The following is a 17795-nucleotide window of genomic DNA, read 5'->3' as shown; positions in this document are numbered from 1 at the left end:
TCTCTGACGCTTCACCTGACCCTTACAATCTCTCATCACCAACCTAAGGCATTCTGGAAAAGAATGCTGTTCTTTTTTTTTTTCTTAGATATTGATGGACCTTTATTTCATTCATTTATTTATATGCGGTGCTGAGAATCGAACCCAGTCCCTCACACATGCCAGGCAAGTGCTCTACCACTGAGCTACAACTCCAGCCCAAGAAAAGGAGAGTTTCCCAGAAGACCAAAACTACCAAAAAGATTCCAAAGCTTCTTTTATTTTTAATAGTACAAAAATAATGCCCCTGCAAACTTATTTTCGATGCTTACCTAAAGCTTGGCTTTAACACTGACTTATCCTACCTGAAACAGAGGGAGAAATCTCCCCAGCAGAAGGGGGTCTGGCTGAGGAAGGAGAAGGGAGGAACCATGGACCAGAGAATGGAAACAAATTGAACTGAGCCCAGATGTGGCTCACATCTGGGCGACCTACCCCTGCAGAGACCTTCTTGCCAAACCCTTCCAAAACCCAGGGATCATGGCCCCAATGTGAACTTTTGATTTGTACCATACAGTGTCAGGAAAGAGAAGAAAATCCAGAAAACGCACTGTCGATTCCAGGGCATGCTGGCTGGAACAGAGGGTTCACACAAAGAGTGCCCACCTCTGTTACCACCTTCACCTTGGTCAAGGCCCAAGGACTGAGGCAAGGAGCTTGCATCCCAACATCCATCCACCTTCCCCTCTGCTCTGACCTGCCCTCAGGCAAAGGTAAATTACAAGCACATGGAAACCACTTGAGCTGAGTATTTTAACACCAGGTTCTATTGGGGAAACTCACAAGATTCCACAGAAGCAGGAAAATTGGCAGTGTTAGCTTCCAAAGCATTCGCGATTACAGTAGCAGGAGTCATGCAAGTACAAAATGAGCCAGGAAGAGTTATGTGAGAAGCTCATCCCACATGTACTCCTCTAGGCCGGAGTCTGTCTCCAGTGTGTTCCACCATCTAACAGTTACAAGTAGCTCCAATCCCTCACAGTTGAAGGCAAGCTCCAGAGTAAAGGTAAAATTTAAAAATTGGTCAAAGGATTGAATCAAAGCAATGTATCCTTTTGTTCTAATTTTTCAATGTGAAGCACAGAATCTGCCATTGAGTCCAAACATGTTTCTGCTTTAAAATACATACACCATCAAGGTTGCCTTTTTGGGCCAAGTGCTTAGCTGACAGTTCCAAAGTGATTAGAACTTTGTTTTAGACATACTGCTTTCTCAACTATATTGCCAGCCATTGAGTCTAATTAGGTACTAAGGGGGGAAAGCCTCCTTTCTGTAAGTAGTCATTTAAATTGCAGATGTGACTTCAGCTGGCCAAACCTGCACTTGCAATCATAAATCAACATCTGCATGGATAAATAGGCTGCCATTCTCTGAAACACCTCATTGGTATGCAAAGAGGCACTGTTACACTTTTATTTCTCTCTTGCAGACAGGCATCTCACAATTTTCATGGTTATTTTCTGAATTTGGGAGCAGAAGTTGAGATGGGGGAAGTGGGAAAGAATAGAGAGGAGAGGAGTTCCAAGCTCAAAAATTTGTAAATCTGTCTGGAAATGAGGAAGAAGTCTCAATATCATGATCTCCATCACAAAGGACAAGTTGTTTGCTTCACACCCTTTATGGGAATGGTATTGTACTAGCTGTTAAAGGGTAAAAGACTCAAAAGTCACTTCTGTGTTTTAGAGGACTTTGTAAGCCAGAAGTATGGGTGTGAGAGTAGGAGGCAGAGCTGGTGGGAAATTCCTCAAAATGTTAAACATAGAATGCCCAGTGGTTTCGCAATTCTACTTTTGTGGATCACCCTAAAATAACTGAAAGCAAGGCCTTGAATAGATATTTGTATGCCCATGTTCATGGGAACATTATTCACAGTAGCCAAAAGAAAAAAAAAAAACATCCGAAATGTCCATCCACAGATGAATAGATAAACAAAATCCATATACATACAATGTAATATTATTCAACTATAAATAACAACATTCTGGCATATGCTACAGCATGGATGAACTTTGAAGATATTATACTAAGTGAAATAAACAGGGCACAACGTAGAGTAGCCAAATTCATAGACCCAGAAAATAGAATGCAGGATATCAGGAGCTGGAAGAAAGGAGGAGTGCAGTTAGTATTTAATGGGTATGAAGTTTCAGTCTGGAAGATGAAAAAGTTCTAGAGATGGATAATGATGAGCCATACAAAATGTGAATGCACTTAATGACACTGAGCTATCTTCTTAGTGTGGTTAAAATGGTAAATTTTATATTATGTATGTCTTACCGCAATAAAAAAGAGGAGGAGACACAAAAGCAATAGGCATACAAATAATTAACAAAAGGAATACATAGACCATAGATGGAACCATGTAATTAACGACACACATAAAAGTAAACATATGCTACCATGTTCGTTTGTTCTTGTGGAGCTCTATAGTGATGTTTTCACTCTGGTCCTATGGGTTCCTTCCATTTAGATATGGACAAAGCTCCATGTGTTTGAACTTTCTGTTCTTTCACTGAGCAAGATTTATATGGATACAAATACATTACATGGTATGTAATATGTTACAGCATAGCATAGCATAGCATAGCACAGTATAATGTAGTGTATGGCACATAGCTTTGGAGCCAGATAGATGTAAATGTGAATCTAAGTTCTGTTACTTACTGGTTACATGGTTCTGTCCATATTACTTCATCTCCCTATGCCTTGACTTCTTTGTCTATAAAACTGTACCAATCATACCTTATGAGGTTTCATTGAAAGGACTTAAAGCTCTTGGAGTTTAATAATGGGAGAAGTAATCAAAAAGACCTAGGATTATTATTAATTATAATATAACAACAACAAATGAAACTATGGGAGTTGAAGAAATGAAAAAGAAAAGAACAAGATGATAATATGTGTTTCTAAAAATTGTCCTCTGATATTCTTTAACAATCAAAAGTTGAGTTCTCATTTTACATAAAGGTATTATTAGTCATTGTTCGGGTGACCTAATTTGCCATTTCAGAAGATGCCTACTGATCTAAGACAAAGAGGAAAAATGGAACTTTTCAGAGGATAGGTACAAAAATTCAGAGAAAAATTCATAATAGACACATCGATTATGTCCCCAACCAGCCTTCCTGTCCTGCCACTTCTCAACGTCTGACCAACTTATCTTCATGTGTCGTGCACCACTCCCCACAACCCTCACAAGGAAGGAAAGTCTCAATAGACTTGATCTAACAACAGATTATCTCTAGAACATACTCCTTTATCAGTGTGGACAACTGAGAATACCTGTGTCTGGCATACTTGTTTAAGTAGGAGAATAAAAGGGTCTTATGTATTAGATTTGGGGTACAGATGGGGCTAATTTCTCATCAACTTGGGAACATTGATAGAGGAGGTGAGATGTGAACTGTGAATTAAAGAATGGCAGGAATATTTGGAACAATAAAGGCAGGCTGCCAAGTAACCCCCAAATTGGAACCAGACTAAACGCCTGGTCTGGAGCTTGAATCCAGGTGGGTCCTAATTTCAGTGCTGGTACTGTGCTAGACACATTCCTCTAGGCTGCACACAAGAAACTTCTTTCTTAGAGCCCCACAAAAATCTTGCTGGAATCCATTAAGTGATTGTTTGAACCCTGGTGAACTTTTGGCTGAAGAAGAGAGGAAGCTCATGTTTGCAGCAGAAGGTTCATCTTGTCCTAGTACAAAAATGATTTTTAGCATGAACCAAGACAGAGGTTTTCCATGGTCTGTCTATCGGCATTAACTTCTAAGTATTTTCACCCTGTCACATTTACCCACCGAAGCAGGGAAGATGTAAGTCACTGCCAGGGAGCAGAAGACTCAAGGTACAACTGCTCTCACAGCAGTAGGCAGCAGCCAGATCATATCCATTTACAAAGAAGGAAGACATTTCCTATGCAGGAGCCTGTGCAGCATTACCCTGTTTCCATTGCTAACAACCATGAAGACGGTGGAACTTTCATGTGATGTGCACAACTACTGTGTTATACTTATTTCCTGTTACAGAAAAAGGGATGGGGTATTTTTCAGATTTAATCTCTAAACAACAAAATTTTGGATCTTTAAAAGTTCTAAGACCCTTCTGTCAAATAATTTTACTATATTTCAGAAGATATAAATTCTTCTCTCCATGGATATACACAGAGACATAGATTATAAACTATACACCCTCAATAAAACCTACCTTTATATAGACCAAAGCCCTGATAGAGTTATAAATATACAAGAAAAATGTGCCATGCATCTCCGAGAAATCCCCAATGGCTGTAAATGTTAGTGGTTCTATCCCACGGCCATGGCTAACCATTTTGATAAGGACACCTAGGCTAGACCAGAAAGAGATAGACAGACAGAAGAACAAATGGACAGACTATGGGTGGAGCCCAGTTATCTTCTTCCAGGTCTATGAACACCTCAGGGCTGTCCTGCTCATGTTCCCTGAGGCCAGGTTTTTCTTTTTGATTCTATCACACAGTAAATATTTTTGTAAATAGTTGATGTTCCTGTCACTGATTCCTGTTCCTTCAATCATCTGTCCTCTTAAGACCAGCGTAAGCAGAACAAAATGTCTGTTGCTTGTAACCTAAAGAGTTCTAAAATAGAACAAATACATTTTGCTAGGAGGGGCATTTATTTTCCTACACTGGAGGTGAATGTATGGAAGGCAATTTTGTTAAGGAGTTCCCAATGTTTTGAAAACAAGAGAGAGAGAGATTAAACCAAGAATTAGTTTAAGGTTTTGAGAAATCAGAAAGTAAAAAGAAATAGAAGGGAAAAAATAAAAACAAAACTGCCAAGGGCAATCAATAGCAAATCTATAATGTTCTGGAGTTGAAAAGCAGTAGGCTTTAAAAACGAAACAAGACAGGAATCAAGGGGAGGGAAAGATAATGTAAATAAGACACATCATTACAATAATAAGGTCAATTTTCCCTTTTGAAATAACCATGTTTTAAGGGTCAGAATTAAATTTTCAAATCTTAATATTTGAGTAGTTGCTCCTTACCCCATACATGCTCTTTTTAAAGCCTTTCATGTGCCTTCACATTGACTTAGAAGAACAAATTTTCTCAAGTGTTCCTTTCACCCAGGAGAATGGTCAGATGCTTTAGTACCTGGAGCTATTCCTCCGCTGCAGGATGATATCAAAGCAAAGAGAACTCCCCCCTGACAACCAAGTTCCTCCTTGCTCCTCTTCCTGACAGTATTTGGAAAACCTGAACCCAGTAGGACCCCCAATTCTTGGTATCCAGCCAGAAATTCTTAGAGGCATAAGATTCAGGCAGGGTTACGTGGGAGGGAGCTGTGGTGCTGAGAGGCAGTATGATAAATTAAAAAGTACAGGCTCTGGGGGTCAGATGGATCTATATTCAAATCCTACCTCAGTTACAAGGTTAGAGCTGAGCAAGCTAATTAACCCTTTTGGTTGTTGATGAAGTTCCTGTTTAAGTTTACATGGTATGTAAAGTACGCCACATGGTGTCTGGCATGGTTAGTACTCATATGTGAGGAACGCTATTTTATAATTCTAAGCATTACTGTAGTGGGTCTTCTTTATGCATTAACTATAAATCTTCCTGCACAACCACTGATGACTTATTTTAAAACTGACACCCCCCTCCTTCATCTTCCTCTCTCTTCCCTTCCCTAACCATGGAAAAAAAGCAAGATTAGTATTCATTGTCCACAAGAATAAAGAAGCTCTGGATCTGGAAATTGGAACAACAGCTCTCTCAAGGATACAAGTCAAACATTGATTTTATTTACTGATAATGATACTGGAAAAGCAGTCCTTGTATCCCTCCTTTTTAAAGTCCTCTGTTTCCCCAGGCAGTTGGAATCACTGGCTTAGAGGCCTTAGTCTGCTGCCTTTCTCATTTGCAAGCAAATCAATAAAACTTCTTTTTCTTTTTTCTCAACATCCTCTCCTTGTTATTGAATTGGCAATGGGGACAAGGACAAGGTATCATTGCCAAGAAAATGATGCTAGTTCTTCTGCCTTCCCTTTAGAAATAACTAACTTGCATTTCCTTTGGGGAAGCATCAGAATGCAAATACTGCAGGTCAGGTTATGCCATGGGTGAAGGAAGTTCCCAGGTGTGAGCACACTGCAAGGCAGCTACAACTCTTACCTATTGATAGCTGGTTTGGTGTGTAGACCAAATGTTCAGATCTGAGTATTGTTTTGTTTTGGGTACCAGGGATTGAACTCAGGGGCACTCAATCACTGAGCCACCCTCAGCCCTATTTTGTATTTTATTTAGAGACAGGGTCTCACTGAGTTGCTTAGTGTCTTGCTTTTGCTGAGGCTGGCTTTGAATTCACAATCCTCCTGTCTCAGCCTCCTGAGCGGCTAGGATTACAGATATGTCAATATGCCCAGCTAAGGTTTTTAAAGATATACTTTAACATTTGTTTGGAAATATTATACTCAAATACTTTTAACAAGTTCAAAACTTTATAAAACCTCACTATGCATGTCAATGGGCTCTATTTGGCTGAAGGGCTGCTAGTTTGCAACTTCTATTTTAACAGCATTAAAATCATCCAGGGATGAAAGTAAAATACCTATATTTTGAATTATAAACTAGTGGAATTCTATGAAAAAATGGGAGGGTTACCCTAAATAATCTTGACAAAATCATTCAACCAACTCTTTGCCTATGAAAGAATGTTTTAAACGAGCAGAAGAACATTTATCTGAATTAAAAAAAAAAAAAAGTTTGTGCATGAGAAGACTGAGAAGACTCAGTGGTCTTCCAACCTGGCAGGATTCAACCCCTTGGCAATGCACACATATGCCTGTCCCAAGGCACTTCCTGTTTAAAAAAAAAAAAAAAGACAGGTACCAGAAGACCTATATTTTGCCACTGAGTGGGGTTTTGTCTCCTTAATTAGCCAGATTACATCCTTTACTTCTGGTAAGTAAATCCTTATTACCACTATTTAAAACAAAAAAAAAAAGGAAGGAAAGAAAAAATAAATAAAAAGCTTTTATCCTTAGTTCAGATCACATGAAAATGTAGAGTAGAAATGACTGCAGACATGATATGAGTTGCTCAATAAAAGACTGTTGCATTGATGGATGAACAAATTAATAAACCCATTAATCAACACTAAAGCTGGCTTTTCAGGGGTTAAGAAGAGGCAGAAATGCTCCCCCACCATTAAATTATTGGGAACAGAAAGGGAGACAACAATCAAGTACAGTTGAAAACCTGAGAAAACTCAAATCAGAGACACGGCATCTGATAGACAAAAAAGTTGGCTACGATCTACATGCTGTGGGGTCGGGCTCCAAATTCCTCAATAGGACACCCATAGCACAAAAGTTAATAACTAGAATCAACAAATGGGACTTACTCAAACTAAAAAGTTTTTTCTCAGCAAAAGAAACAATAAGAGAGGTAAATAGGGAGCCTACACCCTAGGAACAAATCTTTACTCCTCACACTTCAGATAGAGCCCTAATATCCAGAGTATACAAAGAACTCAAAAAATTAGACAATAAGATAACAAATAACCCAATCAACAAATGGGCCAAGGACCTGAACAGACACTTCTCAGAGGAGGACATACAATCAATCAACAAGTACATGAAAAAATGCTCACCATCTCTAGCAGTCAGAGAAATGCCAATCAAAACCACCCTAAGATACCATCTCACTCCAGTAAGATTGGCAGCCATTATGAAGTCAAACAACAACAAGTGCTGGCAAGGATGTGGGGAAAAGAGTACACTTGTACATTGCTGGTGGGACTGCAAATTGGTGCAGCCAATTTGGAAAGCAGTATGGAGATTTCTTGGAAAGCTGGGAATGGAACCACCATTTGACCCAGCTATTCCTGTTGGGTGCAGAGCAGGCTGAACTGTGTTGTCTGCAGGGCAGGCTGAACAGATGTTGGCTGCAAGATAGCCCACGCGCTCAAACCCCCCTCTATCTGGTCCTTTATCACCTGTTTGCCTCAAGTCTGAACATTCAACCCTGCTTAAGGCTGAACACTTAACCCCCCCTTGGGCCAACAAGGCAGCTTGCAGACCCAGAGGCCCCATTAGATTTGGGCTATAAAAACTCCCTCCTGCCAGGCCCCCCTCTCTCTCCCTCTCTCTCTTGCTCTTTCTCTCTTGCTCTCTCTCTCTTGCTATCTCTCTTGCTTTCTCTGTCTCTCTCCTGTGTGCGCTTCCTCTCTCTCTCTCTCTCTCTCTCTTTCCTTCTTTCCTTTCTCTTTGTTGCATTGCTGCAATAAAGATCTTTTGGTTGCTCCGAGTGTTGTGGTCACTTTCCTTTCAATTCCCCTTCTCGGTCTATTCCCTAAAGACCTAAAAAGAGCATGCTACAGGGACACTGCTACATCGATGTTCATAGCAGCACAATTCACAATAGCAAGACTGTGGAACCAACCTAGATGCCCTTCAATAGACGAATGGATAAAAAAAATGTGGCATTTATACACAATGGAGTATTACTCTGCATTAAAAAATGACAAAATCATAGAATTTGCAGGGAAATGGATGGCATTAGAGCAGATTATGCTAAGTGAAGCTAGCCAATCCCTAAAAAACAAATGCCAAATGTCTTCTTTGATATAAGGAGAGTAACTAAGAACAGAGTAGGGACAAAGAGCATGAGAAGTAGATTAACATTAAACAGGGATGAGAGATGGGAGGGAAAGGGAGAGAGAAGGGAAATCGCATGGAAATGGAAGGAGACCCTCAGGGTTATACAAAATTACATACAAGAGGAAGTGAGGGGAAAGGGAAAAATAATACAAGGGGGAGAAATGAAGGACAGTAGAGGGGGTAGAGAGAGAAGAGGGGAGGGGAGGGGGGATAGTAGAGGATAGGAAAGGCAGCAGAATACAACAGACACTAGTATGGCAATATGTAAATCAATGGATGTGTAACTGATGTGATTCTGCAATCTGTATACGGGGTAAAAATGGGAGTTCATAACCCACTTGAATCAAAGTGTGAAATATGATATATCAAGAACTATGTAATGTTTTGAACAACCAACAATAAAAATTAAAGAAAAAATAAAAGAAAAGAAAACCTGAGAAAACAAAACACGGGGACAATGCCTTCATTTTCGTGTGACGTTGCCCTTTCTTCCCAAGCTTCCCTCCCCACTGTATCTCTTCCTCTTCCCTGAAATGTCTGTTTCTTCCTTTAGACCAATTGTGATTCTGCTGCCCAAGAAACTAAACTGGTTAGTGGAAGCACAATATATACAGTATTATATTTACTTAAGTTCAATAAGAAACTCAAGAGTACATGAGACCAGCCAGCCACCAGTCCCTGGCCACTGCGAAATGGGTTCAGCCTGCAGGTGCACTAAGTTTGCACTTGGCATTTCTGTGGGAATGGAAATGGTGAGCACTGTGTTTTTAGACTATTGCATTGCTATCAAGCTTTTCTACTTGAATTTTCTTTTATAATGCAACTATTTTTAAGTGAATGGAATGTTCCTGTGATAATTTGGCCACAAGAGAGGGAAATTCATTCAGGGACTGAAATGCACTTAGTAATGGAAAAAAGACTAATGAAAATGAATAAATGATCCAAATCAAAAGAAAATATTTTAAACCTTGTGTTTAAATGTTCTTAAAAACAGGTATACAAAAATACATTTTCACTTAGTATACATTAAAGAACCCTGGACTTAGAGCCAGAAAACCAGGTTTTAAGTCTTCCTGGCTTTGTTTTGTCACTTGCTAATTGGGAGGCCTAGGGCGAGTCACATTCCTGCTTCAAAGTTCCATGTCTTGATCAATAAAATGAAGGGACTCTGCTGGTGATTTCCCCAAGATCCCTTTTGAGCCACTGTTCATGATTAGCTTTGCAGAGAGGTTCAAAATATCTCCCAAGGCCTCTAAATTTGTCTTGGCTTCCTTGTTCTATTAACCACAGAGATAATTTCTTACCATTCTCTCTAGATTTCTCAGATTCTTAAGTGTTTTCTTGGATCACAAGTAGTCAGCCTACAGTAAAAACACTTTGTTCTGTCTTGATTTGGGCTCCTCAGGGCATTCCAACCAGAGAGGCACTGGAGAGGACAGGTGGGGATTATTATACTAATTTTAGGTGCTTGGGTGGATTTTCTTGACTCTGGCAAAGAGCACTTTTTAGGATTGTTCCAGCGGAACCTCTGGCAGCCACAAATATGTGTGGGTAAAATAATGTTCATGGCTCAAAATCTGGATGGTACCTGATGTTTAAGTTTTATTAAGGATTTTGATAGCTGGATGCAGTGGTGCACACCTATAATCCCATGGCCTCAGGAGGCTGAGGCAGGAGGATAGCAAATTTGAGGTTAGCCTGGAAAACTTAGCAAGACCTTGTCTCAAAATAAAGGAATGGGGATTTTGCTCAGTGGTAGAGCTACATCTCCAGTATGCAAAAAATTAAAAAAAAAATTAAAAATTAAAAAAAATCCCTTTATGTCACTCAATCTTTCCTTGGTAATATAACAACCAATGTATAATTATTAGTCAATTGCCTTTCATGGTTAATTTTTATTTTGATTTTAATTTTTAACATTTTTAAAGAAGTATCATAAGACACCCAATCTCAAAAAGTCTTTCTCAATTCTATTTTGTCTATTTTTAATTGAATTACTTTTTTTTTTTGTATGCCAAGGATAAACTGTCAATGTTTCAAACTTCTCACATACTTAAGATTTGCACTTCAAATTTCTGGGAAGACTAGCATTTTATAGCCAAAAACTTGATAATGACATTAAATTACAGAGAGAGTTGAACTAATTAAAATAAAAATGATGGAATAACATCAAGTTTAATCACGGAACATCCTTCAGGAACAAACGATTTCCAGATCCATTTTCTTACATACAGTGGGGAAAGAAACTATATCACAGGAATATCAATCAGAAATACTGATTGTTATTCATGGCCTTTGGAAGACTTGCACTTTGTACATTTATTCTCAGGAAGAATCTAGACATATTAAGCAAATGAGCAGTTATTGTGGTGGAGAAGATAGCTCTGGGCTATCTCCTAAGCCATAGTAAATAGGGAGTGAATGGCAGGAGCCCCCAAATTCTAAATTATTTCTAGCCCAGTTGATAGCAAAAACATTAAGCTCACATAAACAGACTTTGTTTCACAGCCAGAAGGAAATGAGAACAAGGCCCAAATATATTAAAAAGATTAAAAAAGACATTTAAAATGAATAATTTCTGTGCTGACTTAGGAAAAGCTTGGTCATCAAGGGACAAAAATAGCCAACTGAGAGATTTATTGACTTGTTGATCCATGTATGCATGCAATAGTCATATTGAGCAAGGCAATATAAAGAAACCAAAGATGAGTTGGCTGCGCTCTTTGCCAATGAGAAAGTTTCAATACAACTGGCTAGATGGCCATGAATTTATTTTAAGATAAAAGAGATAGGAGAAAAACAAGTGCCAAGAGGAGAGATGAATATTAGCTCCCCACGGAGTTTCACCGAAGGACTTACTTGAGTGTCTGAGGAAGAGAATTACCTTAGAGCAGGTAAGTAAACTGAATTGTGCTCTTCTTACAGTTCCTATAGGGTCCTGTGCTTAGAGTTATATTCCTAGTGTTTTAGCATAACATCATGACTAGATGCTCAGTAAATATTTTTTGAATGAATTAATTAATAGTATTTAATCTCTCTCTAAACCTCATCTTTCCCCTCTATAAAACTGTAACAATATCATTCCACATAGGTTCGTCTAAGGATTAAAGTAAAAAATATAAATAAAGTGCTTATATAGCAAAATGTCTGGCACATACGTGCTCAGTAAATATCAGTTCTTATCAACAGTAGATGTTTTTACCTCTATTTTTACAAATAAGAAAACTGAGGCTTAGGGTTGGGGCTGTAGCTCAGTGGTAGAATGCTTTCCTAGCATGTGTGAGGCACTGGGTTCGATTCTTAGCACCACATAAAAATAAACAAATAAAGGCATTCTGTTTATCTACAACTACAAAAAAATTAAAAAAGAAAACTGAAGCTTAAAGGACATTATGAATTAGTCCTTGATCACAGACAGTAAATTCAGAATGTAGACCTCAAACTCACATCTGGTTGAGTCTCAGACTTAAGCCCGTACCACACACTGCTAATTATGAGTTGGAGCCTTATTACTATAAGATTACAAGATCCTTACAGATGGGATATCATGGCACTTACTTTTATATCCCCTATTCAACATAATTCAGGCCCACACAGCAGACCTATTTTAGAAATTAATTAAACCTGCTTGGGCCTCAAATATCTTATGGGTAATATACAAAATTAAAGTGCAAGATTTCAAATTCCTTTCACTTTCAAAACTGTCTCTCAGAAATCACTCAGTGAATGGAGTTAATTAATTTACAATATAGCTAAATGGATATGTTGCTTTGTTAAGAGTTCACTACCCTAGAGAAAAGACCTTCTCAAATTCAAACCCAGTTTCTTTAAAAAAAAAAAGTTTTCTAAAACCCACTACAAGGGAGAGGAAGATTAGAAGTTCATTGACTAGACAAAGGGGAATAAGAGGGAAGGGAAGGGAGATGGGAATAGAAAAGACAGTAGAATGAATGGGACATATCTTTCCTATCCTTATATATGAATACACAACCAACGTAACTCTACATCATATACAATCACAATAATGGGATCCTAATTGGAACAAGTTATACTTATTCTATGTATACATAATATGTCAAAATACACTCTACTATCACGTATATCCAGAAAGAACAATTACTGTCTATTCATTCAGCATACACCCTTTTTTAAAAAATATGTTTTAGTTGTAGAGGAACACAATACCTTTATTTTATTTATTTATTTTTATGTTGTGCTGAGGATCAAACCCAGTGCCTCATAGATGCTAGGCAAGCGCTCTACCACTGAGCCACAATCCCAGCCCCTCAGTGTACACTCTTTTAATATCTGCTTTGTGCCAATTTCCAAATCAATATTAATACACAGAACAGTATCAGAGAAATGACTTTTTGGAGCAAGGATGAATGAAGGGGGACATATGATAGACTAATATGGATTAGTAGTCTCATTTAATTCTATCGCTTCTTGGCCTTTTGGCTAAGATCAAGTGTAGTATCATTTAACTCCAAAGAGTGAGACCAAGTCATTTTCACAGCTAACAGTCTTTAGATTTAGTCCACAGATTTGAGTTACTATACCACATTTTAAAAATGTGCTTCTTGAATATAATTCATATATCATAAAATCCACCCATTAAAAGTATATTTCAATATAAAATTTTGAAACCATCACCAAAATTTATTTGGAATATTTTTATCACCCCCCAAAAGAAAACCTTACACACTAGCAGTCACTCCCTATAAACTTCTAACTCCTAGCCCTGGGCAATTATTAATTTACTTTTTGTTTCCATAGACTTATCTATTCTGAACATTTTTTAATAAATGGAATGATAGACTATGTGATTGGTATTATTTGAATGTGTATCCCCAAATTCACATGTTGGAAAACTTAATCCCCAAATTCATATATTGTTGGTATTTGGCGGTAGTGTCTTTGGGAGGTAATTGGGATTAGATGAATTCATGAGGATGGCTTCCCATGATGGTATTAGTGACTTCATAAGTAAAAAGGAGAAATCTGAGCTAGCATGTTTATTCTGTCTTGTCACATGATGGATGCCCTCTGCCATGTTATGATGCCCGCAAGATGGCCCTCACCAGAAGCTGGGTAGATGCCAACATCATGCTCTTGGGCTTCCTGGTGTCCAGAATCACAAGCTAAATAAACCTCTATTCTTATGAATTACCCAATCTCAGACATTTAGTTATAGCAACAAAAACAGACCAAGACAGTGGCCTTTTGTTACTAGCTTCTTTCACTTAGCATGTTTGAAGTTTCATCACTAGAAGAAACCTCGTGTACTTCATTCCTTTTTATGGAGAAATAATATTTCTTTGTTGTCCAAGCCACATTTTATTTGTCCATTCATCAGTTGATAGATATTTGGGTTGTTTCCATTTTATTTTTTATTTTTTTGCTATTATGACTATTGCTGTTATAAATATTTGAGTACAAGTTTTTTGGTTTTTTTTTTTTTAACACGATTTCATTCTCTTGGGTACATACCTAAGAGTACCATTTCTGGGTCATAGGGTAACTATATGCAACCTTTTATGGAACTATCAGACTGCTTCCCAAAGCAGCTGTATCAGTCTGCACCACATTTTTCAAGAGTCATCCACACTGCCCCCATCAAAGTCTATTTGGGGTGAAAGTTGCATTAATTCTCATGAAATCCTCTCAGTAATAAGATGACTCTCCAAATTTAGAAATAGTAAATGAGGGGGAAATCTGAAAATTTTCCTTTAGCTATCATTGCTACAGAAAGTTAAGGGTATAATGGGTAGGGGTTGAGTCCTTTTCATTGTTATGTACATAGTACCCTAGTACATAGTCTGGTGACAAATACTAAGACCCAAGTATTTTTTTAAATGAATAAAAAGTCACTATGTAGTAAATGATTAACTTAAAGAATGATCTGGCCTTTGTCCTCGGCCCTTGAGAGGTAATCTCTAAGCCTTTGTCATATTGTGATCAATAAGAATGTCTTTGTCAGGGCCTTTGACCATGCCAAATAGTCTTATTCTAATAAAGTGATTTGTGGTGGGAGTTTTGGGCCAAATGCCACAGTGTGACCTCAGGATGTGCTAGAGACTAAGGTCAATCACGTAGGTGATCCGCTGTGTCTATGTGACCAAACATCAATAAAAACTCTGGACACCAATACTTGGGTGAGTTTCCCTGGTTGGCAATACCCCATGCATATTGTCATACATTGTAACTGGGATAAGTATTATGCAATAGCTGTCCTAGGAGAGGACAACTGGGAGCAGAACTCTCCTAGTTCCTTGCCTAAGCAACTCTTCCTTGGAGTGTGATCAATATCTTTTGATTGATTAATATGAATATAATATAACAGCTTACTATGAATTTCATCAATCTTTGGAATTATCAAACCTCAAGAAGGTTTTAGGTACCGTAAATATTGAAGTTTGTGTCAGAAGTGAGAGTGGTCTAAGAAACTACCAAGCTTGTAGTTGGTACTGTTGTCAATTCTTAAAGGTGATTAGATAATATTGAGTATATTCAGTGTTTCTAAAAACAAGTGGCTCAAATAACTGTAAATGAAAGAAAGCATTATGGGATGAACCAAGAAAGTTGTTAGATCTTAGTAAGAGCATTAATTAAAATGAATATATTATTCTTGAACCATTTTTCCCTACCTAAGATATAGACTCATACTTCTGTTAGCAAAGAGATATGCTTACTGATACTGTGCTTTATATTATCTTTTCCTGGAGAAAAGAGTGTCATATAAACAGAAGTAATAGGATTTTATTGTAGCTTTGCCTCTTTCTAGTTTTAAGACCTTCTATGAGCCTCGGTCTCCTCATTTATAAAATGGAAGTAAAGATATACAGAATTGGCCCCAGAACTCCAAGGTTTTATGTGTGAATATCCTCTATGAACTATACAGCATTAAAAATTATAAAGTTTGAAATATTTTTAGAAACTAGATTGCTCTGCTTTGTTTACTTTATTGAATCTTTTTTGAAAACAAAATGATTTTGTTTTTCTCAGCTTATGCTACATTTGAAAGAAAAATTAAATAGATATCTTTTAAAAAATTAAAAAAAGTTTCTCTTTGGAAGCCATAGAAATTCTCCCACTTCGCAAACTGAATATGAAGTGTGAAGAAATTTGTGATACAGCAGAGGAATTCTTTTCATGAATAGTGCTGATATCTGAATATACAAAAGACATCTGAGGAGAGAGGAAGGAATTTTATGTGATGAATGAGTCTCTATGGAATGCCACTTTGTATATCCATTAGTTATTCAAATAGAGAAGATCCTCTAGGATCTTCAAAACATTCTACACCATTTGAACTTTAGTTTTTCATAAAAGAAACAAACATTTAAGTTGACCTGTTACCTAACTGTACATGGTCATAGGAAAGACTAACCCAACACACTTTTAATCAAACATAATTAGACCAGTGATTATATAAACTTAGTGGAAACAAACTTTTCAATTAAGAAGACAGAGTTAAGAAGGAAGAATAAAGAATATAAATTTACTGAATATCATACAGCAGATGTTACACTGTATATACATTATGTTCTCATTCTCTCTCATTGCCATAAATCAATATCTGGTCTCTCTCCTGTGCTCTACATCCCAATGAACAGTAGCAACATACTTTGCACAAAGTAGAAACCTTGGCATCATCTTCAACTCTCAGTTCTTTCTCTTTTCTGCATTTCCCAATCACCAAGTCTCTGGATTTTTCCTCCTGATCTGTTCTCAAAATCATTCCTTTTCTCTTTATCATACTTCTAATTTACCTTCCATCCAATCCACTGCCCTCATTGCAGATAGGGTACCCTTCCTAAAAAATGCATCTTACCTTATCTTTTGTCTGTTTAATTATTTCAGTGGTACCATTTGGCTCCCAATGCAACAAAACTCTAGTCTTCCTATTATAAGTTATATTCATAATATAATATAAATTACATATGCTTCTATGACATCGGCCCCGACAACCTCATTAACCCTCCATCTCTTTACTTTCTGCAATTCTAGGCACTAGTTTTGGACTTTTCGGTCATCTCTTTCTCTGAGCATTCTCTGAACCCATGTCTCAGTAAAAGATCTCTCTCTATTTACCTCAATTTATACTTCTCTCACTGTGGCTCCTACATAGTATTCAAATACAGATATATTTGTATATATGTACATGGTGTGTGTGTGTATGTGTGTGTGTGTGTGTGTGTGTGTTACTGGGATTGAACCCAGGGGCACTTAACCCACTGAGCCACATCCTTATCCCTTTTATTTAATTATTTTTTTAAAATTTTGAAACAGGGTCTTACTGAGTTGCTTAGGGCCTCACTAAGGTGCTGTGGCTGGCTTTGAACTTGCAATCCTTCTGCCTCAGGCATGCACCACTGTACCTAGTTATATGTAAATATTTTTATTATATACAAATAAATAGGGATGTATGCCATTATAGGTTGGTTTGTGTCCCCGTAAAGATATGTTGAAGTATCAGCCACTGGTACTGACCTTATTTGCAAACAGGATCTTTATAGATGTAATCAAATTGAGATAAGGTTATATTTGATTTGGATAGATCCTAGTCCAACATCATTTATGTTTATATAAAAAGAGGAGAAAGACATTAGGAGGAGAAGTCCATGTAGAGACACAAAGATATGCAGACATGGAGGGAAGAGGCCAGATGAAAATTGGGGCAGAAATTGGAGTTATACTGTCATAAGTCAAACAAAAACAGATAAAGGGGGTAGGGAAGATCACCCTTCTTCCACCTTTCTGTTCTATATAGTCCCAGCTGATTGGACAAGTGAGGGCAGACGTCCTCCACTCAAAGGTACAGGAAGGTAGAAGAGGCAAGGTAGGATCCTCATTTACAGGCTTTAGAGGGAGCATGGCTCTGTCAAGATCTTGATTTTTAATTTCTAGCACCATATCTGTGAGAGAATAAATTTATGCTGTTTCAAGTCACCAGTATGTGGCATTTTTACAGCCGCTCGAGGAAACTAATATAGGTTTGGTATCAAAAATGAGGTGCTGAGCTGGGGATTGTGGCTCAGTGGTAGAGCACTTGCCTTGCAAGCTTGGGACACTGGGTTTGATCCTCAGCACCACATAAATAAACAAAATAAAGG

The 17795-nt window shown here is 37.7% G+C and overlaps 1 protein-coding gene and 1 pseudogene across 1 annotated transcript in view; one reads left to right on the top strand and one right to left on the bottom strand.

The window, feature by feature from the left end:
• The window catches only part of Adamtsl1 (ADAMTS like 1), a 369220-nt gene that overhangs the window by 251734 nt on the left and 99691 nt on the right, over positions 1–17795 (bottom strand). The gene's annotated exons all lie outside the window — the stretch shown is intronic.
• LOC114104488 (U2 spliceosomal RNA) lies at positions 13118–13261 on the top strand (annotated as a pseudogene).

The sequence above is a fragment of the Marmota flaviventris genome, chromosome 13 (assembly GCF_047511675.1).
Source record: "Marmota flaviventris isolate mMarFla1 chromosome 13, mMarFla1.hap1, whole genome shotgun sequence".
In the NCBI taxonomy this organism is placed as follows: Eukaryota; Metazoa; Chordata; class Mammalia; order Rodentia; family Sciuridae; genus Marmota; species Marmota flaviventris.
Note: the sequence above shows the minus strand (reverse complement) of the source record. Positions and strands in the feature narration are given on the sequence as shown.